Source organism: Eurosta solidaginis, chromosome 5, assembly GCF_040869045.1.
Source record: "Eurosta solidaginis isolate ZX-2024a chromosome 5, ASM4086904v1, whole genome shotgun sequence".
Classification (NCBI taxonomy): domain Eukaryota; kingdom Metazoa; phylum Arthropoda; class Insecta; order Diptera; family Tephritidae; genus Eurosta; species Eurosta solidaginis.
The window spans coordinates 190,550,109-190,573,399 of NC_090323.1; the positions used below are offsets into that span (position 1 = coordinate 190,550,109).

General features: G+C 36.6%; 1 protein-coding gene across 1 annotated transcript in view; it reads right to left on the reverse strand.

Moving 5' to 3' along the window:
- Positions 1-21,029: 21,029 nt before the first annotated feature.
- LOC137251963 (dnaJ homolog subfamily B member 13) overlaps positions 21,030-23,291 on the reverse strand; it is a 478,991-nt gene continuing 476,729 nt past the window's right edge. Inside the window, exon 5 of the mRNA XM_067787043.1 lies at positions 21,030-21,572. The gene's annotated coding sequence lies outside the window, so the exon portion shown is untranslated. The remainder of the gene's footprint in view (positions 21,573-23,291) is intronic.

The window sequence follows — 23,291 nt, forward strand, 5'->3', positions numbered from 1 at the left end:
AATTGACAGTTTGGGATCTTTTTTTTTAAATTTGTTTTTAAATGTACTTTTCCGAAAAAATTCAAACAAATTTTTAAAGTTTTTTTTTTGTAATTTTTCAGTTTTTCGAGATTTTTCGAATTTCGCCCTTTGTTTTTTTTTGTTTTTCTCATAAAAAACTTCAAACAATTCTGCAATCATCCCCACTAATCCCGGAGTGGGTCGAGAATTTTTTTTGTATTTTTTCCGAAAAGTACATTTAGAAACATATTTAAAAAACTAAAAATGATCCCAAACGGTAAATTTTTGAAAAAGTTATAGCATTTTGAGAAAAAAAACACCGTTTTTGGATATCTACCTCGATTCCTTTATACCTGTACAACCAACCGTTATCCAGTCAAAGTTAATATTCTCTGTGAGCTCTGCTCAACTGAGTATAAAAACAAGCGCTTACAATGGCGGATCTCGCATTACTGAATTCACCAAGTTATTAAAACAAAACACTTAAAGTAAGTTATATAATAAATTTAAATGCTCACTTGGCAAAATTTTTTCAAAAAATTAATAAAGAACAATGAATTTAAATAAAATCCCCCAAAATGTAGAACACATTTTCAAAATGTCCTCAAGTTGTTAAAAAAGCAAGTTACCCGCAAAAGATGCCGAATTGTATATCCCGAGTGGCTTAAAGAATAAGGGGGAAATCAGTGATGCAAAATCCTTTATTATGCTCAAGTGGTTTAAATTCTCCTTTGAAATGATTTTCAGCTCATACTTAAGTTGCATGTACATATCTTCAACATTGTATGAGAAGGGTTGGAAAACTCACTTTATTTGCTTAACTATAAAATAGCGTCTGAAATCTTAATTTTGAGTTTCACACTTCATCATTCGACACCCAAGTCTCCCGGTTTGGCATTTCCTAAAGTTAGTGGCCCTATCCCCAACTAGTATCTTGGAGTGAATCACATTGGATATAGCCTATCAACCGTGTTTATATCTCACCTACACGTTACGGCTCCTGTTACAAATGTGAATACGTAAGCACATATATTTACCAGGTGAGGAGGTGTCCTTCGCAAGAACACTCAAAGTGGTGAAGCAAAAGCTTTCTCAAGACAGTCGAAGAGTTGACCGGGTGTTCTTCTACCCTAACGTAGGGGATAGTCTGAAAACTGAAGGCGGTCTTCATATATAGGCGGTCATCCATAATGAGCTCTTATATCATAAGGTCGGAAATGAAGACTATTGAAGTAAATTTATCGAACACAAACGTATGCAAATTTTGATCTACATTTTAAAACTTTTATCCACGGTCCTTGCAAGTTTAAATAATGTAGATGCGCCAAGGATTATACGATTTTCACCCATGAGTTACGCAACTTAGAACCACTTAGAATGCTTATGATGTCGAGGGCGGCATCCTTGGCAGAATAGTTACTTCCTAATGTTTCAAGGTGTTTTTTTGGTTTAGCTCGGAAGCATAGCGCGACAAAAACATCCGTCAGAAAGTCTTCGGAGCTACACCTAGAGCTTCTAGGAAAGTGACGTCGACAAAGGTATGAGTTCGAAGTCGCAGTCCTATAGCTTCTGTGCTGGCATATTGTATAAGGGCCAGGATGCGTGGTAGCGACTGGTGGTCGGGATTGCTACTGTTCGCACGTCGGGAATTGTAGCTCTTAGAAACAGCCGAAAAAACTGAAGGCGCCCTTTGGCTCGATCAACAATAAGCCAGCATTGATGCCAATCGTTAAAACTGTGCCACGAGAGTCATGACTTTTAATAGACCATCAATAGCAACCGTCAGTCGCCTTTGTGCGTAACCAACAAGGGGCCATAAATGATTTAAGGAAATCGTGCCGACGACGGGTATTATTGTAAGCCCAGAACATCTCCTTCAGTGAAACTACGCTACAAAATGTTACCATTTTAAGTATTACTCCCTCTTTCTGCAAGAAAATTTTCCGAACGATCCGCGAGAGGCATCTTTCCGAAATGGCCGAAACGTCGTTTTTCTTAAATACATATAAACAAAATCTTTCCAAATATTATTTTTTAAAATTTTCGCTTTACAAGCCTCCCTGATACTCATCCGCAAGTTAATGATGTTGTTCCAGATGGTCAAACATACCATTGACGTCAGCAGTATGTTTCCATATTCATTAGTTGTGGACAATGTGAAAATGAAGTCCAGCCATTCAATTCAGAGGTTTACGCCGATCACTTTGTCGGCGCGCCGGACACGCCGCCGCCGCCGGTATATAATAGAGCCTACGCCGCCGCTGCTGATTAAGTGAGCGGCGTAAACCTCCACTGGCCTCCCACAACTCAGGCTTAGTCAACCGTCACTTACTCCTAGAGTGACGCCGTCTTAGCCGCCGCACTTCAGAATTCTGAGTTAAACTGTAATGGATTAACTGGGAATATCACGGAGATAGTCGATTTCATGAAGCGGCACAACATCCGCGTTGCTGTGGAAATGGAGGCGGTCTCGCGTTTATCATACACCACTCAGTGCAATATCATATATTTGATCGCGACATCGGCCGCAGGGACAATGTCCTGGAATGTTATGGCTTATCTGTCCGGTCAGGCGATGTAAACCTAGAAATCATCAAACATCTACATCCCTCCTGCCACCTGCTGCCCCAGTGGACACCACCCTAATATTAGTGCGTTACTCACTGGCGACAATCGCATTATCTTAAGCGTCTGGCCATACGAAATGTTACACTTTGAACTTTATCCACAAATATTTGAATTTTTATTTAAATTTTGAAGAAAACTCGTCGCACACTGTGATAAGTTTGAATTTTTATTGATAAATTTTGAAATGAATTTGATCCATGGCGGAACGATACAAGGTGGCGGCATGGGACAGCTGATTATAACCTTTTTTTATTTGATTTGATACATCAACTTCCGGCGCAGTACGATTTTGACATTGGTCCATCGAATTTACAAAAACAAAATACATGGAATTTTTATTTATGTTTGTAGGTATGTCACCATGCTGCCACCTTGTATCGTTCCGTCATGATTTGATCTATGAGGTTTTATAGCTTAAAAATATGTTCGTCTAGCCAGACGACAACGCTAAAATGTGACATAATCAACTTTGGTACAAAAAAAAAAAAAAAACATAAAATAATAAATAAATTATAAAGACCGCCTCTAAACTTAAAAACACACTAAAGCTTTTAATGATCGGGTGGGTAGCAGTAAAGTTATTCAAGAAAATAAAGCCTTCTCGTCTGACCAGACGCCACAATCTATCGGAGGGTTAATGAGGAAAGTTTAAAGATAAGAATAAATATTGATCTCACAATCCAAGGCATTTGCATGTGTCACACATTCAATGCTACCAACATTAAAAAATATTTTTTTTTTTAAATCGCAATTATAAACATTTATTTGTAGATAACACAAAAAGAAATATCGCCATTTCGACTGCTGATGGGAATATCACCATAACTCAGCTGCCGTTTCGGGACAGCTCTATCTTAGAATAATTTCTATATGCTTTGACGTGAGCTGCAGCGTGAATGAAATGGTGTGCTCAGCCGAGTATTGGTGATTTTCCACTCAGTAGTCGATTTATAACAACACCCCGCATTTAGCAACGATCTAAAAAGGCAATAATATCTGGAGTATTTGTGCGTGTAAAAACAATAGTTTCACCGATATTATATTGCATCACCGCACAAAGTTGTCCTCGCACAACGCCCGGTGCCCCAATAAATTCAACGTCCGCAATACGTGTATCAAAAACTTCAGGGGTCATTCTTTGTGTGAAAAATCCCACATCCATTAAATGCTTAACCTCATGTCTTCTTAAAGTAAGCACAGTAGATTGGAGTATATTCGAAGTTATCCCATTTACTGTAGTTGGATAACCCCATCCAGTAACTCGCATATGTGTGGTATCTGGAAATTTGCAATCGCGATATCTTATTGTTCCTAATGTTGGGCCCATTCTAAACATTTCACGTACTTTCACCACAGCAATACGCATATCTCTTGTGTGGGGATTAGCAGGACCTGGATGAAGTATTGTCTCCACATTGAGAATTTGTACATTTTCGTCACATAAATTCGTCACACCAGCTGCAACTTTGTAATTTGTATAGTCAGGATAATATGCCACGCAATTTGCAGCTGAAACCGCCTTGTCCATCTTGATTAATGACCCAACGCAGTGAGGTTTGTTATCATAAAGTATCGCCACCACATGAGCCTGATTCTCTAAATCGAAATTAGTGCTACCTATCATGCGATATTCCGAATTCGTGAAAGTCAAAAGGTAGCTAGGTATGACGAACAAGAGTACGATATAATTGCAAAAATACATTTTAGCTTACGACTATTTCCACCGATTTTTAAATTTAAAGTACAACAAGATCAATTTTGTGGGCGCTATTTATACATAATTTGGCCGTGTGAATAACAAATAAGCAAAAACGTTTCCTCCAGATTCCAGGAATTTGAACAATAACAAGTAAAGGTGTCTAAGTTCGGGTGTAACCGAACATTATATACTCAGCGTGAGCTTCAATTGTACATTTCCTTTCAGAAAAATTACTGTTCTATATAACACGTGGCACCGCCCGTTAAAAAAAAAGTCTGCCCTTTCCTCTTACAATAGAACTTGATAAGTGAAATATCATTGATTCAAAACTATTTTTTGCTAAGTTGTAGCTTATTATTCTAGTCTACGACCCATTTAAACTTGTTTTATATCTAAGTTGCCGTGGTCTTTAACAGATCGCGTCCATTTTTACTAGAAATATTTCCTGCTATAGGGAAAATTTGTGTATCCAATTTTATTACGATCCGTTAATTTTTCTTCGAGTTATGGCTCCCGAAATACAGAAAATTGCTTAGTCGTAAAAGGGGCGGTGCCACGCCCACTTTTTTAAATTTGAAGTTTTTCCTATTTATTGTTATAAATCCACTTGGCAAATGAAATACCATGGATATAAAGCTCTTTTTTGCAAAGATATAGCTTATTTTATTCGTCCACGACCATTTTAAAACTCTTTTATATAGAAGTGGACGTGGTCCTTAACAGATTTCGTTAGTTTTTCTTCAAAGCATTCCCTATGGTAAAGGAAACCCCCCTGGCGAATTTTGTTACGATAGGCTTAACGGTTTTTGGTTTATAATTAATAATATTTGTAAAACTGATTTTATCACAAGTGGGCGGTGCCATGCCCATTTTAAACAATTTCTCCAAATTTTTATCAAGATTTATGATTAATAATATTTGTAAAACTGATTTTTCAACAAGTGGGCGGTGCCACGCTCATTTTAAAAAATGTTTCCAAATTTTTACCAAGAGTCTCAATATCAGTCCACATGTCAAATTTCAACATTCTAGGTGTATTATTTGCTAAATTGCCAGGTTTTTTGTGTTTTCCAAAATTTTATATATATAAAAAGTGGGCGGTATTATCATCCCATTTCGCTCATTTTCAATACCAATCTATTATCGGTCCAGATAAGCTCGTGTACCAAATTTGGTGAAGATATCTCAACATTTACTCAAGTTATCGTGCTAACGGACAGACGGACGGACGCGAATTGGGGACGAACTTTTCAAAACCATATCACAAATATTAACCGATTTTAATTATTTTTGTACAGAAATTTTTGTAATTGAATTCTGAAGAGACTCACACCGCCCGATTTTTAAAATTAATTAGAAAAAAATTTCTTTAAAAAATTGTTTAAACAAATTAATTTTGCAAAACGAATGTCAATTAGCAATACCTACTATCTTTTAAAGTGTATATCATTCTCTTAAGTATTGAGCAAAAATTGTATGTCACGAAAGTGATACATAAATACGTATATAATATTCATTTCTGCAAAGAATAGGCTATTTTGCAACAAATTGTTTAATAAACAAATTAATTTGAAGAATCAAGCGATGTGAGTATCTTCAGAATTCAACTACGAAAATTTCTGTGTAAACATTGTTGCAATCGGTTGATTTTTCGAACCTGTAAGTGGTTTTGAATGAAAATAGTGCTTAACCCCCAATGTGGGGCAGACGGACATGGCTCAATAAAATTTTTTTTCGATACTGATAATTTTGATATATGGAAGTCTATATCTATCTCGATTCCTTTATACCTGTACAACCAACCGTTATCCAATCAAAGTTAATAAATATACTCTGTGTGCAAAGCACGCTGAGTATAAAAACACTTCCTCATTTGAATTAAATCAACATAATTTTTTTTTTTTCACTCAACCAAATGAGTTTTTGTTTAGAAGTGCCTAATTAAAATTTCAATGCCCTTAATGATGAAAAATACAAAATATTTATACAGCTTGTTAAATAGACATTTCTATAGAAAATTTTTATTATATAAGCTTTTTTATGAAGAGAACAAAGCGTACACTTAATTTTTATACTCAGCTGCGCAGAGCTCACAGAGTATATTAATTTTGTTCGCATAACGGTAATCCGTAACGGCATAAACTAATCGAGATATATATACCTAGACTTCTATATATCAAAATGATCTGCGCGAAAAAAGAAATTCATTTAGCCATATCCGTCCGTCCGTAAAAACGATAACTTGAGTAAATGTTGAGGTATCTTAATGAAGTTTGGTATGGAAGTTCCTGGGCACTCATCTCAGATCGCTATTTAAAATGAACGAAATCCGGCTATAACCACGCCCACTTTTTCGATATCGAAAATTTCGAAAACACGAAAAAGTGCGATAATACCAAAGACGGATAAAGCGATGAAACTTGGTCGGTGGGTTGTCCCTATGACGCAGAATAGAAAATGGGCGTGGCACCGTCCGCTATTAAAAGAAGGTAATTTAAAAGTTTGCAAGTCTGCAAGCTGTAATTTGACAGGCGTTGAAGATATCATGATGCAATTTGGCAGGAATGTTACTCTTATTACTATATGTGTGCTAAATAAAAATTAGCAAAATCGGATAACGAACACACCAAACTTTTTAAAAACAAAAAAATTTAAAAGTCAAATCTTAACAAAAAATTTATTATCTTTGTAGTACCTATATAAGTAAATTATGTCAACATTCAACTCCAGTATTGATATGGTGCAATAAAATACAAATTAAAAGAAAATTTCAAAATGGGCGTGGCCCGCCATTTTTCATTTAATTTGTCTAGAATACTTTTAATGCCATAAGTCGAACAAAAATTTACCAATCCTTGTGAAATTTGGTAAGGATTTGGATAGCTGCTATCCCGGTAACTGTTTTCTGTGAAAATGGGCGAAATCGGTTGAAGCCACGCCCAGTTTTTATACACAGTCGACCGTCTGTCCTTCCGCTAGGCCGTTAACATGATAACTTGTGCAAAAATCGATATATCATTACTAAACTTAGTTCACGTACTTATCTCAACTCACTTTATCTTGGTATACAAAATGGCGGAAATCCAACTATGACCATGCCCACTTTTTCGATATCGAAAATTACGAAAAATTAAAAAAAAAGCCATAATTCTATACCAAAAACGAAAAAAGGGATGAAACATGGTGATTGGATTGGTTTTTTGACGGAAAATATAACTTTGGAAGAAAGTTTGAAAAATGGGTGTGGCACCTACCATATTAAGTAGAAGAAAATGAAAAAGTTCTGCAGGGCGAAATAAAAAGCCCTTAGAATCATGGCAGTAATACTGTTCGTGGTATTATATATATAAATAAATTAGCGGTAACCGACAGGTGATGTTCTGAGTCACCCTGGTCAACATTTTGGTAGATATCTCGAAAACGCCTTCACAGATACAACTAAGGGCCACTCCTTTTTAAAACCCCCATTAATACCTTTAATTTGATACCCATATCGTAGAAACACATTCTAGAGTCACCCCTGGTCCACCTTTTTGGCGATATCTCGAAAAGGCGTGCACCTATAGAAATACGGCCCACTCCCTTCTAACATACTCTTTAATACCTTCCATTTGATACCCATGTCATACAAACACATTCCAGGGTTATCCTAGGTTCATTTTCCTGCATGGTGATTTTCCCTTATTTTGTGTCCAAAGCTCTCAGCTGAGTATGTAATGTTCGGTTACACCCAGACTTAGTCTTCCTTACTTGTTATACCTTTCATGAAAATGAAATGGTATATTAATTTCGTCACGAAACCGAAAATTGTAAGTCCTTAAAGGAAAATAGATAGACCCACCATTAAGTATACCGAAATAATCAGGTTGAAGAGCTGAGTTGTTTTAGCCATGTCCGTCTGTCCGTCTGTCCGTCTGTCTGTTTGTATGCAAACTAGTCCCTCAATTTTTGAGATATCTTGATAAAATTTGGTGAGCAGGTGTATTTGGGTGTCCGATTAGACATTTGTCGGAACCGACCGGATCGGACCACTATAGCATATATCCTCCATACAACCGATTTTTCAGAAAAAGAGGATTTTTGTAATATCTTACCCAATTTAACAGATTGAAGCTTCAAACTTCACCATATACTTTCGTATATTGAACATATTGTTGCCTGAAAAAATTTATGAGATCGGTCGTATATATAGTATATATCCCCCACAACAGATTGTTCAGATAAGGAACTTTTCGTAATTACTGCCCTATTTTAAGAGCTAGAGGCTTCAAATTTCAGCGAATGCTTACGTATATAGCATATATTGTTGTCTGAAAATATCATAAAGATCGGTGGTATATATAGTATATATATGGTGGTATATATAGTATATATATATATATTTTCGCAAATTTTAGCCCCATTTTAACAGCTAGAAGCTTCAAATTTCACCGAATATTTACTTATATAGCATATATTGTTGTCTGAGAAAATCATAGAGATCGGTTGTATATATAGTATATATCTCATACAACCGATTGTTCAGATAAGAAACTTTTCGCAATTTCTACCCCATTTTAACAGCTATAAGCTTCAAATTTCACTGATTGCTTACGTATATAGCATATATTGTTGTCTGAAAAAATCATAGAGATCGGTTGTATATATAGTATATATCTCATACAACCGATTGTTCAGATAAGAAACTTTTCGCAATTTCTACCCCATTTTAACAGCTATAAGCTTCAAATTTCACTGATTGCTTACGTATATAGCATATATTGTTGTCTGAAAAAATCATAGAGATCGGTTCTATATATAGCATATATCTCATACAACCGATTGTTCAGATAAGAAACTTTTCGCAATTTCTACCCCATTTTAACAGCTAGAAGCTTCAAATTTCACCAACTGCTTACGTGTATAGCATATATTGATGTCTGAAAAAATCATTGAGATCGGTGATATACATAGTATATATCTCATACAACCGATTGTTCAGATAAGAAACTTTGCGCAATCTCTGCCCCGTTTTAACAGTTAGAAGCTTCAAATTTCACAAAATGCTTTCGTATATAGCATATATTGTTGTCTGAAAAAATCATAGAGATCGGTGGTATATATAGTATATATCTCATACAACCGATTGTTCAGATAAGAAACTTTTCGCAATTTCTACCCCATTTTAACAGCTATAAGCTTCAAATTTCACTGATTGCTTACGTATATAGCATATATTGTTGTCTGAAAAAATCATAGAGATCGGTTCTATATATAGCATATATCTCATACAACCGATTGTTCAGATAAGAAACTTTTCGCAATTTCTACCCCATTTTAACAGCTAGAAGCTTCAAATTTCACCAACTGCTTACGTGTATAGCATATATTGATGTCTGAAAAAATCATTGAGATCGGTGATATACATAGTATATATCTCATACAACCGATTGTTCAGATAAGAAACTTTTCGCAATTTCTACCCCATTTTAACAGCTAGAAGCTTCAAATTTCACCAACTGCTTACGTGTATAGCATATATTGATGTCTGAAAAAATCATTGAGATCGGTGATATACATAGTATATATCTCATACAACCGATTGTTCAGATAAGAAACTTTGCGCAATCTCTGCCCCGTTTTAACAGTTAGAAGCTTCAAATTTCACAAAATGCTTTCGTATATAGCATATATTGTTGTCTGAAAAAATCATAGAGATCGGTGGTATATATAGTATATATCTCATACAACCGATTGTTCAGATAAGAAACTTTTCGCAATTTCTACCCCATTTTAACAGCTATAAGCTTCAAATTTCACTGATTGCTTACGTATATAGCATATATTGTTGTCTGAGAAAATCATAGAGATCGGTTGTATATATAGTATATATCTCATACAACCGATTGTTCAGATAAGAAACTTTTCGCAATTTCTACCCCATTTTAACAGCTATAAGCTTCAAATTTCACTGATTGCTTACGTATATAGCATATATTGTTGTCTGAAAAAATCATAGAGATCGGTTGTATATATAGTATATATCTCATACAACCGATTGTTCAGATAAGAAACTTTTCGCAATTTCTACCCCATTTTAACAGCTATAAGCTTCAAATTTCACTGATTGCTTACGTATATAGCATATATTGTTGTCTGAAAAAATCATAGAGATCGGTTCTATATATAGCATATATCTCATACAACCGATTGTTCAGATAAGAAACTTTGCGCAATTTCTGCCCCGCTTTAACAGTTAGAAGCTTCAAATTTCACAAAATGCTTTCGTATATAGCATATATTGTTGTATGAAAAAATCATAGAGATCGGTGGTATATATATTATATACTTCATATAAACTGTCATATTGACCCCTTTTTTACGGCTAGAAGCTTCAAGATTCATCAAATTTCATCAAATAGTTACGTTTACGTCTTATATTTTTGAAATACGTGATTCGTAGCCATAGTTTTTACATGCAGACCACAAAAAACGTGAAGCTTTGCATCCTCACACAGATTACCTACCTATTTTTATACCTTTCATGAAAATGAAATGGTATATTAATTTCGTCACGAAACCGAAAATTGTAAGTCCTTAAAGGAAAATAGATAGACCCACCATTAAGTATACCGAAATAATCAGGTTGAAGAGCTGGGTTGATTTAGCCATGTCCGTCTGTCCGTCTGTCCGTCTGTCTGTTTGTATGCAAACTAGTCCCTCAATTTTTGAGATATCTTGATAAAATTTGGTGAGCAGGTGTATTTGGGTGTCCGATTAGACATTTGTCGGAACCGACCGGATCGGACCACTATAGCATATATCCTCCATACAACCGATTTTTCAGAAAAAGAGGATTTTTGTAATATCTTACCCAATTTAACAGATTGAAGCTTCAAACTTCACCATATACTTTCGTATATTGCACATATTGTTGCCTGAAAAAATGTATGAGATCGGTCGTATATATAGTATATATCCCCCACAACCGATTGTTCAGATAAGGAACTTTTCGTAATTACTGCCCTATTTTAAGAGCTAGAGGCTTCAAATTTCAGCGAATGCTTACGTATATAGCATATATTGTTGTCTGAAAAAATCATAAAGATCGGTGGTATATATAGTATATATATGGTGGTATATATAGTATATATATATAGTATATATATATATATGTTTTCGCAAATTTTAGCCCCATTTTAACAGCTAGAAGCTTCAAATTTCACCGAATATTTACTTATATAGCATATATTGTTGTCTGAAAAAATCATAGAGATCGGTTGTATATATAGTATATATCTCATACAACCGATTGTTCAGATAAGAAACTTTTCGCAATTTCTACCCCATTTTAACAGCTATAAGCTTCAAATTTCACCGATTGCTTACGTATATAGCATATATTGTTGTCTGAAAAAATCATAGAGATCGGTTGTATATATAGTATATATCTCATACAACCGATTGTTCAGATAAGAAACTTTTCGCAATTTCTACCCCATTTTAACAGCTATAAGCTTCAAATTTCACTGATTGCTTACGTATATAGCATATATTGTTGTCTGAAAAAATCATAGAGATCGGTTGTATATATAGTATATATCTCATACAACCGATTGTTCAGATAAGAAACTTTTCGCAATTTCTACCCCATTTTAACAGCTATAAGCTTCAAATTTCACTGATTGCTTACGGGTATAGCATATATTATTGTCTGAGAAAATCATAGATACCGGTGGTATATATAGTATATATCCCATACAACCGATTGTTCAGATAAGAAACTTTGCGCAATTTCTTCCCCATTTTAACAGCTAGAAGCTTCAAATTTCACCAAATGCTTACGTGTATAGCATATATTGTTGTCTGAAAAAATCATTGAGATCGATGGTATATATAGTATATATCTCATACAACCGATTGTTCAGTTAAGAAACTTTGCGCAATTTCTGCCCCTTTTTAACAGCTAGACGCTTCAAATTTCATTAAATGCTTACGTATATAGCATATATTGTTGTCTGAAAAAAGCATAGAGATCGGTGGTATATATATTATATACCCCATATAAACTCTAATTTTTGCCCCCTTTTTACGGCTAGAAGCTTCAAAATTCATCAAATTCCATCAAATAGTTACGTTTACGTCATATATTGTTGAAATACGTGATTCGCACTCATAGTTTTTACACGCAGACCACAAAAAAACAGAAACTTTGCATCCTCACACAAAGTACCTACCTGTTTTTTATTTTATATTTATCTTAAAAATCGTTAAGGTATGCAGATCTGTTCACTATATATTTCTTATCTTATACATCCGAATATTCGGAGATTACGAACGGGATAAGATTATTGTTCAGCCCCATTCATGAAAGGTATGAAGTCTTCGGCACAGCCGAAGACAGTCCCGTTCTTACTTGTTTTTATTTGTTTCCAAACTGATTTTATGTTCTACTCGTATCGTATTTTGCCATACAACCCGAGTTGGGAGCAGTGCAATCAATTTTGAGTAACAACACTGCTCGAACTTAAGTGGAATGACATAATCAAGATCTTGTTCAAAGTGTTAATGAGACCTTAATTTGTAATGGATTAAAGCATCTTTCTTATGTTCGTAAAATTAATTTTAGACGGTTTCTATAGGAATTTGGAAAATGAGTTCACGTCGCCTCAAAAAAAAAAGAACTTTGCTACTGTGAGCTTTTTGATGTTTTTGCAGGAGAATGTAGGGTTCCAACTCCGGGAAAAGGCGCAGGTTCCACATTACAATTGAAAAGATAGTTGGTGTCATGTGGACACATTGCATGCAGGACATACATTATATATGTCAAGGTTGATTATAGACATAGTGTTTATTAATGAAGGGGTTCACCGAGCGCGTCCTGACAAAGGTGTTCACAGAATCTGTATGGATTTGGCTTAGGGCCTTTTTATGCTCGTCTGGATTAAACGGCTGCGTTGGCAGGTGCCGGATTTCATCATAGTGCTTGTGGATACTTTCCCTTAACCCTCACGAAGGCGAGGCTGAATCTATAAGTTGTTTGCTAGGGTGCCCCGGTTTGGGACAATTTAGCAAAAAATGCGTCTCCAGTATTTTGTTATGTTCTTTAATGTTGAGTTCTTTGGCCTTACAATGTAGGACATGTTCAGAGGTTTAAGGAAAATTACGGTGGCAGTTCTGATTGCAGCATTTTGACAGACTTGCAGCCTTTTCCAGTAGGTGTTTTTAGGACCATGTGACCAAAGTGGTGACGTGAAGCACATAAGCTTTCGTTTCTTTATATTTTCCCCAAGTTCTGCCGGCACTCAAGTCACTCGAAGATTTTGCTGCGGCTTTCTACTTTAGATACAATTTCGATGGCATGCGCCTTGAATTATAGGACATTACAACTGAGATCTTTGGGTAAGTGACGCTGGGTAGATCGTCTAATATTTACGTCATCTGTTGCTTTCACCTCGTAAACAGGGTGGCCGTGGAGTTGATAGGTGACAATGCCCGTTTGCGCAAGATGAAGAAACTAGCTCTTTATTCTAGAAACTAACTCATCTATTGAAGGGTCAAGTCCCGTTGCAATTAGTCAGCAAATGATTCTATCGCTTTCTGGAGGGGAAGGGAGCTTTAAACTGTGACGAATATTATCATCACTAAGCGGTACTATCATCACTGAGCCAATACTAAGCAGCCACTCGTATGTACGTAAACAAATCAATCATCATTTACACACATACATACAAGGCAGCGGAGAGATGCTCACAAATGCATGCCGACACTAGTACTCACATATACACACGCATATATGTAGCTACAAACTACAAATATACATGTATATGGTTGGTAACCAAGCATGAAATTCACGAAATTACTAGACCTTAGGAGAATGGGTGAACGAGGACACCGAGAGTATAAAAGCAGCGCAAGCTGAGGCATGACTAAGCAGCTTGATTTAAACACGCTATTGGTTGTGAAGTTAAGTGTTATTGTGAAGTACTCTCACAGTAGTCTAATGAAGACCAAATTTGCATTTTTGAATATTGGAGTTATTTATTCAACAGCTTAGCGATTCGAACGTTAGCAGAAGGTTTGGAATAAATGGAGTTTCACGAAATTCGTTACAATATGTAGAAGTGAAACAGAAACGGGGATAGGAAACCGCCTTCTGATACTTCCTGTTTAATTCTTCAAGGTTGACGAACAGTCAGATAATTTGCGTTCCATCTTTTTAGACAAGAGGGAAGGAACGAATATTCTTTGTCTTGAAGTAGCGTGAGGTAGTTGACTGTGCCAAAAGTTTTTGACAAGTCGAATGCCACGGACACCGTCCTGTGGGTTTTTCCTGAAGAAATGATCGCCGGAGCTATAGCTGTTGTTTCCAGTTCTTATCAGGAGCTTACCGTCCAAAAGCTTGCGGGCTAACAACAACACCACCAGCAGGGCTTTCGAAAATTATATAGCACAGTAGCCTCACTAAATGTCATTTTAGCTCAAATAAGTTACGTATTAAACTAAGATTCCCACTTAAGAACAGTACTCGTGGCTTAAGACATGCCAAAAGCTTTTGTCACGATTAATCAAGGCAAGTTGTTGACGGTCTGTCACCTTTCAATTGAACACATTTCTTAGTTGTGGTTGCATAACTTATGAACTGACTGCAAGATTTCGAAGGATCTACCTTTCGACCCAGTCTCATTTGAAAGGTCGCCATGCATCGGTCCAGTTTAGAAATGCAACATTCCAACCAAGGCGAACTAAACAAGGAGTACCTCAGGGTGGTGACCCTTTCTCAGTTTGGTTTAATTTTTATATCTCGAAACTCCCTTCCACAAAAAAAGGAGTTCTATTATTTCCTACGCCTATTACAGCATGATATTGGCAACAGATTTTGGTCGTGCATAGATGAGTTTTGCAGTGAAATTAGTAAATATCTCCTTGGTATCTCCAGTTTTTTTTGTCTCTCGTACTTGGCACTATCACAGGCGAAATTCCTCGTGACTTTGTTTATCACGCGGACGTAGCAAATGATGGCAATATTCGACACTCAACGGAACGGAACTGCGTTACCGAATGTCCGCGAACCAAAAACACTAGGTGGTCGCTAATGATCGTTAAGTCCCTCGCTACATGATCACAACGTAAAATTTTAACATTATTATTACCCTTTTCTGAAATGGTCATAAAATGAACTAATAAAGCATTCACATTGCGCCATTAACTCGAGTTTTTGGCCCATTTTGGAGCTTAACAGTACTGGTAACTTCCAAAATGGCCCATAAATCCGAGTTCATGGCGCAATGTGAATGCCATATAATATTTTCTCAAGCGGCCTTTAGATCATTTAATTTGTTTCGCATCTAGATTACAGGACATTGAACAATAAAAACACTTCCTCATTTGAATTAAAGCTACATAATTATAGAAAGGAAATTTTTTTTCACTCAACCCATTTAACCTTGAGTAAACTTTTGGTTAGAAGTGCCGAATTAAAATTTCAATGCCCTTAATGATGAAAAATACAAAATATTTATACAGCTTGTTAAATAGACATTTCTATAGAAAATTTTTATTATATAAGCTTTTTTATGAAGAGAACAAAGCGTACACTTAATTTTTATACTCAGCTGAGCAGAGCTTGTGAGCTCTATATATATTAATTTTGTTCGCATAACGGTAATTCGTAATGGCATAAACTAATCGAGATATATATACCTAGACTTCTATATATCAAAATGATCTGGGCGAAAAAATAAATTCATTTAGCCATGTCCGTCTGTCCGTAAAAACTGGAGCAAATTTTGAGGTATCTTAATGAAATTTGGTATGGAAGTTCCTGGGCACTCATCTCAGATCGCTATTTAAAATGAACGAAATCGCGCTATAACTACGCCCACTCTTTCGATATCGAAAATTTCGAAAAGCCGAAAAAGTGCGATAATTCATTACTAAGGACGGATAAAGCGATGAAACTTGGTAGGTGGGTTGTCCCTATGACGCAGAATAGAAAATGGGGGTGGCACCGCCTACTTTTAAAAGAAGGTAATTTAAAAGTTTTACAAGCTGTAATTTGGCAGTCGTTGAAGATATCATGATGAAATTTGGCAGGAACGTTACTCCTATTACTATATGTGTGCTAAATAAAAATTAGCAAAATCGGATAACGAACATACCCACTTTTTAAAAACAAAAAAATTTAAACGTCGAATCTTGACAAAAAATTTAATATCTTTGTAGTATATAAATAAATTATGTCAACATTCAACTCCAGTAATGATATAAATGAAATAAATGTAAGGCGCGATAACCTCCGAACAGATCTAAGGCCGAGCTTCTCTTCCAATTTGCGTCGTGCTCCTCTTGATTTGCCCTCCAAATTGGCGGGACGGGACCTACATGATTTTATGCCGACTCCGAACGGCATCCGCAAGGCAGATGAGTTTTCACTGAGAGCTTTTCATGGCAGAAATACACCCGGAGCGCTTGCCAAACACTGCCGAGGGGCGACCCCGCTTAGAAAAATTGTCTTCTAATTGAAAAACCTTATTTCTAAAATTTTTGATGTTGCTTTGCCCAGGGCATCCGGTGTGGTAGGCGGAGCACGCTACCATCACACCACGGTGGCCGCCAGTAATGATATGGTGCAACAAAATACAAAGTAAAAGAAAATTTCAAAATGGGCGTGGCTCCGCCCTTTTTCATTTAATTTGTCTAGAATACTTTCAATGCCATATGTCGAACAAAAATTTATCAATCCTTGTGAAATTTGGTAAGGGCATAGCTTCTATCCCGGTAACTGTTTTCTGTGAAAATGGGCGAAATCGGTTGAAGCCACGCCCAGTTTTTATACACAGTCCACCGTCTGTCCTTCCGCTCGGCCTTTAACATGATAACTTGTGCAAAAATCGATATATCTTTACTAAACTTAGTTCACGTACTTATCTGAACTCACTTTATCTTGATATAAAAAATGGCGGAAATCCGACTATGACCACGCCCCCTTTTTCGATATCGAAAATTACGAAAAATGCCATAATTCTATACCAAAAACGAAAAAGGGATGAAACATGGTGATTGGATTGGTTTTTGACGGAAAATATAACTTTGGAAAAAAGTTTGTAAAATGGGTGTGGCACCTACCATATTAAGTAGAAGAAAATGAAAAAGTTCTGCAGGGCGAAATAAAAAGTCCTTGGAATCATGGCAAGAATACTGTTCGTGAAAATACAACTATATAAATAAATTAGCGGTACCCGACAGGTAATGTTCTGGGTTACCGTGGTCCACATTTTGGTCGATATATCGAAAAGCGTCCACCCACTCCCTTCTAAATACTCTTTAATACCTTCGATTTGATACCCATGTCATACAAACACATTCCAGGGTTATCCTATCTTCATTTTCCTAATTGGTGATTTTCCCTTATTTTGTCTCCAAAGCTCTCAGCTGAGTATGTAATATTCGGTTACACCCGAACTTAGCCTTCCTTACTTTTTTTCATTTGTTTCAAAACTGATTTTGTGTTCTACTCGTATCGTATTTTGCCATATAACCAGAGTTGGGAGCAGTGCAATAAATTTTGAGTAACAAGACTGTTCGAACTTAAGTGGAATGACATAATCAAGATCTTGTTCAAAGTGTTAGTGAGACCATAATTTGTAATGGATTAAAGCATCTTTCACGTCGCCTCAAATAAAAGAACCTTGCTACTGTGAACTTTTTGATGTTTTTGCAGGAGAATGTAGGGTTCCAACCCCGGTAAAAGGCGTAGGCTCCACATTACAATTGAAAAGATAGTTGGTGTCATGTGCGGACACATTTCATGCAGGAGATTCATTATATATGTCGAGGTTGATTCTCGACAAGGAAGAGTTTGACCTGTTGCAGTATCCAGAACGAAGTTGTGCCAGAGTGACTAGTGTCTCCCTTGGAAGTGTGCTTTCGTCTTATGCTAGAGTAGGATAGTGTTTCTCAATAAAGGGGTTCACCGGGCGCGACCTGGCAAAGGTGTTTACCGAATCTGTGTGGATTTGGCTTAGGGCCTTTTTAAGCTCGAATGGATTAAACGGCTGCGTTGGCAGGTGCCGGATTTCATCATAGTGCTTGTGGAGAGGTTCCCTTATCCCTCATGGAGGCGGGACTGAACCAATAAGTTTTAAGTGCTAGGGTGCCTCGGTTTGGGACAATTTAGCAAAAAATGCCTCTTCAGTATTTCGTTATGCTCTTTTATGTTGAGTTCTTTGGCCTTACAATGTAGGGGATGTTCAGGGGTTTAAGGAAAAATGCCGTGGCAGTTCTGATTGCAGCATTTTGACAGACCTGCAGCCTTTTCCAGTAAGTGTTTTTAAGACCATGTGACCAAAGTGGTGACATGAAGCACATAAGCTTCCGACCTATTGCTTTGTACGTGGTTAGCAACGTTTCTTTATATTTTCCCCAAGTGCTGCCGGCACTCAAGTCACTCGAAGATTTTGCAGCGGCATTCTACTTTAGATACAATTTCGATGGCATGCACCTTGAATTATCGGACATTACAACTGAGATCTTTGGGTAAGTGACGTTCGGTAGATCGTCTAATATTTACGTCATCTGTTGCTTTCACCTCGTAAACAGGGTGACCGTGGAGTTGATCGGTGACAATGCCCGTTTGCGCGAGATGAAGAAACTAGCTCTTTATTCTAGAAACTAACTCATCTATTGAAGGGTCAAGTCCCGTTATAATTAGTCAGCAAATGATTCTATCTGTTTCTGGCGGGGAAGGGAGTTTTAATATTGTGACGAATATTGTCATCACTAAGCGGTACTATAATCACTAAGCCGATATTAAGCAGCCACTCGTATGTACGTAAACATATCAATCATCATTTACACACATGCATACAAGGCAGCGGAGAGATACTCACAAACGCATGCAGGAGAATGTTGGGTTCCAACCCCGGTAAAAGGCGTAGGTTCCACACTACAATTGTAAAGATAGTTGGTGTCAAGTGGGGACACATTGCATGCAGGACATACATTATATATGTCGAGGTTGATTCTAGACAAGAAACAGGTTAACCTGTTACAGTATCCAGAACGAAGTTGTGCTAGAGTGACTCGTTTCTCCCGTGGTAGTGTGCTTTCTTCTTATGCAAGAGTAGGATAGTGTTTATTAATAAAGGGGGTTCACCGGGCGCGTCCTGGCAAAGGTGTTTACCGGATCTGTATGGATTTGGCTTATGGCCTTTTTATGTTCGTCTGGATTAAACGGCCGCGTTGGAAGGTGCCGGATCTCATCATAGTGCTTATGGACACGTTCCCTTAACCCTCATGGAGGCGGGACTGAACCAATAAGTTTTTGCTAGGGTGTCCCGGTTTGGGACAATTTAGCAAAAAATGCCTCTTCAGTATTTCGCTATGCTCTGTAATGTTAGCTCTTTGGCCTTACAATGTAGGGCATGTTCAGGGGTTTAAAGAAAAAATACGGTGGCAGTTCTGATTGCAGCATTTTGACAGACCTGCACCCTTTTCCAATAGGTGTTTTTAAGACCATGTGACCAAACTGGTGACGCGAAGCACATGAGCTTCCCACAAATTGCTTTGTACGTGGTTAGCAACGTTTCTTTATATTTTCCACAAGTGCTGCTGGCACTCAAGCCACTCGAAGATTTTGCTGCGGCTTTCTACTTTAGATACAATTTCGATGGCATGCACCTTGAATTATCGGACATTACAACTGAGATCTTTGGGTAAGTGACGTTCGGTAGATCGTCTAATATTTACGTCATCTGTTGCTTTAACCCCGTAAACAGGGTGACCGTGGATTTGATCGGTGACAATGCCAGTTTGCGCAAGATGAAGAAACTAGCTCTTTATTCTAGAAACTAACTCACCTGTTTATTCTAGAAACTAACTCACCGTTGTCATTAGTCAGCATAGGAAATGATTTTATCTCCTTCTGTTGGGAAAGGGAACTTTGATATGTAGACATTAAACAGAAACGGGGATAGGACACCGCCTTGAGGTACTCCCTGTTTAATTCTTCTCGTTACCAGTTCAGTACTTTTCGTAAAATAAGGCGTGGATGACTCAAAATATATGGACATCGATACTGACACCTTTTGACAAAGAAATGACTCTTCAGAAAAGAAAGGTTATTTTATACGTCGACAATTCCGCGCCTCACAAGTTAGTAACTTTACAAAATGTATACCTCCATTACCTTCCAGCTAACACGACATCAATTTTTCAACCGCTCGATCAAGAAATTATCCACGCATTCAAAACTTATTATCGTAAAATCATTATAAGAAAGCAGATCATTTCTCTGGAGAGTGGAAGAACCATTGAAGAATTTAGGAAATCGATTAACTTGTTGACAGCAATTCAAATGATGCATCGTGTTTGGTGGTTGGTGGTTGGTTAAGCCCGGAACCATAGCTAACACCTTCAAAAAGCTATGACCATCCTTATGTTTTTTTGCACGATGTTTATTTTTATTTTTACAAAATGGAAATGTTTCAATGTAAATTCCGAGATAGTAGAAGGCGAGGACGAACTAGATGAGAAAAACGTTATGATATTTGAAAATGATCAGCGAGAACAAGAAGAGTTCAGAAATTTCGTTAGGATTGATAACAACCTTGCCAGCTACGAAGAATCTACTGACGATCATACGAGGGTTGCTACTCGTATTTATATTTTCAGCCTAATAATGAAAATACAGTAATTTATTATCGAAAATGGCTTTATTGTTTTTGGAAGTATTCTCCATGATAATCAATACACTTTTGCATGCGTTCAAACCAATTTTCGTAGCACTTTTTCCACGACCTTCGTCTCTGAGCGAACGGCGGCCATGATGGAATTCGTTATACCAGCGTTTCACAGTGGCAAAGGATGGGGCTTCATCACCAAAATTAGAAGTAAGTTGTTCAAAGCACTCCAGTCTTGATAATCTACGTCCAAAGTCGTAAGAGATCATCGCACGAATATTTTCACGAGTTAATTCCATTTTTTCGCTGAGATTCAATTTTTAAGTAACTGTAAACAATACAAGTTGTGCTCAAATGCCAAAGTTTTATGAAGAAGATTATGCTTAAAAACGTCAAACTTACAATTGAAAACGTCAGATGGCGCCGGCAAACAATTCGTGTTGCCAAGGCTCAAAATATAAATAGCAATCCCAGTATAATCGAAGAATCGTCCGATGATGAACCTCCTAATAGTGTTGCAGATAGTATTCCAAGCCGTAAGGAATACATTGTTTTCATTAATACTATCCGTAGGGCACTTATACCTACAAATAAATCGATAAAATTGAGCAATACTATTTCGAACTAGCTAAATTGAACATTCAGTCGAAAATGACAGACTTTTTTAAAAATAATTAATGAATTCGTAAATGCATCATATTCAGTACTTATATGTTAATATATATTAAATGAATTATCAGCTGTTCCTTTTTAAATTGGTTGTGTTTGAGGTACTGGTAATTGTGGCTTTCAATATAAGCACAGTTAGCGCTTATAAGCGGTCTTTCTATATAAGCACTCCCCGCTTATAAACACGGATGAATTAAATCAACATAATGTTTTTTTTTTCACTCAACCAAATGGGTTTTTGGTTAGAAGTAGGGCTCGAATATCCGGATATCCATCTGGATATCCGTTGACACGTATAAAATCCGGACGGCATGGATATCCGGTTAATATTCCTTTGTGAAACTATCCGGATTTATGAAGATCGGGGTAATTACCGTATTTTTGGATATCCAGTGAAAGCACCAAATTGATGTACCATATATGTTTATTTAACATTAATAACAATAAATTCGTGGGGCACTGAAATAAATTAACAGCGTTTTTTTCACAATATATAATATATACTGTTCTTATTTTCACTTGTTTGTAAAATTGTAGCTTTTTAATTTTTGACGTTAATTTAATAATCTACAAACATATTTTGTGAATAATTTTTCGATGTTTGCTTCGTTCAATTCTGATATGCAGATATTCAACTTTTATATTCCAGTATCCAGACATACGGATATCCGGATTTTCCGTTTGTGAATCCGGATATCCGGATAGCCGGATTTTTTGCTTAGCTATCTGGTTATTCGAATATCCGGTTTATCCGGATAGTTTAAAAATCGGATGCAGTTCACAGCCCTAGTTAGAAGTGCGTAATTAAAATTTCCGTGCCCTTAATGATGATAAATACAAAATATTTATACAGCTTGTTAAATAGACATTTCTATAGAAATTTTTTATTATATAACCTTTTTTATGAAAAGAACAAAGCGTACACCTAATTTTCAGCTGAGCAGAGCTAACAGAGTATATTAATTTTGTTCGCATAACGGTAATCCGTAACGGCATAAACTAATCGAGATATATATACCTAGACTTCTATATATCAAAATGATCTGGGCGAAAAAAGAAATTCATTTCGCCATGTCCGTCCGTCCGTAAACACGATACCTTGAGTAAATTTTGAGGTATCTTAATGAAATTTGGTATGGAAGTTCCTGGGCACTCATCTCAGTTCGCTATTTAAAATGAACGAAATCGCGCTATAACGACGCCCACTTTTTCGATATTGAAAATTTCGAAAAACCGAAAAAGTGCGATAATTCATTACCAAAGACGGATAAAGCGATGAAACTTGGTAGGTGGGTTGTCCCTATGACGCAGAATAGAAAATGGGCATGGCACCGCCCACTTTTAAAAGAAGGTAATTTAAAAGTTTTACAAGCTGTAATTTGGCAGTCGTTGAAGATATCATTATGAAATTTGGCACGAACGTTACTCCTATTACTATATGTGTGCTAAATAAAATTAGCGAAATCGGATAACGAACACACCCACTTTTTAAAAACAAAAAAATTGTTAAGTCAAATCTTAACAAAAAATTTTATATCTTTGCAGTACCTATATAAGTAAATTATATCAACTTTCAACCCCAGAAATGATATGGTGCAACAAAATACAAAGTAAAAGAAAATTTCAAAATGGGC